This window comes from Amblyomma americanum, chromosome 1 (assembly GCF_052857255.1).
Source record: "Amblyomma americanum isolate KBUSLIRL-KWMA chromosome 1, ASM5285725v1, whole genome shotgun sequence".
Lineage (NCBI taxonomy): Eukaryota > Metazoa > Arthropoda > Arachnida > Ixodida > Ixodidae > Amblyomma > Amblyomma americanum.
Genome location: NC_135497.1, coordinates 61,215,093 through 61,215,743, shown reverse-complemented (window position 1 = coordinate 61,215,743; position 651 = coordinate 61,215,093). Strand labels below are relative to the sequence as shown.

At 50.5% G+C, this 651-nt stretch overlaps 1 non-coding gene across 1 annotated transcript; it reads left to right on the top strand.

The window, feature by feature from the left end:
* The first annotated feature begins 247 nt into the window (after positions 1-247).
* On the top strand, positions 248-329 carry TRNAS-GCU (transfer RNA serine (anticodon GCU)). The gene has a single exon. It is a non-coding gene; the product is annotated as a tRNA-Ser (tRNA).
* The last annotated feature ends 322 nt before the right edge of the window (positions 330-651 follow it).

The window sequence follows — 651 nt, the reverse complement described above, 5'->3', positions numbered from 1 at the left end:
GGTCGGAGTTCGTCTGCTAGGTGCACTTCAATCATGGCGGCCGGCGGCGGCGCACCACAGCGCCGCGGTGCGGCTGTGCGCCAGTGCACACCAAATTCACCTGAAATGAAGAAATCAGTGTCAGGCAGAGCGTACTTTCAGAAAAAGCTGCGAGTTCGCAATGTACGCAAAAATAAACATTGATAAAAATTCTTTATGTGGAAGCCAGAAGGCTTAATTTGCACCTCCAAAAATTAGCAGATGTGGTGACGAGGTGGCCGAGTGGTTAAGGCGGTGGATTGCTACTCCACTGGGCTCTGCCTGCGTGGGTTCGAATCCCATCCTCGTCGTATTTTTTGCTTTTTTTACCTCATTGACCCCCGTGTATTCCTTTAGCGCCGCAGAACGACGGCAGATGTGAAAGAAACAAGAAGAGCAAAATTACCACCACACACAGCTCGTGATGCTGATCCGAAAGACGCCGGTTCGATCTTGGCCACGGCGGTCGCATTTCAATGGAGGCGAAATTCTAGAGGCCCGTATACGCTGTGCGATGTCAGTGCACGTTAAAGAATTCCAGGTGGTGGAATTATCCGGAGTCCTCCACAACGGGGTCTCTTATAGCCAGAGTCGCTTTGGGTCGTTAAACCCCATAAAAAGAGGATATAATGA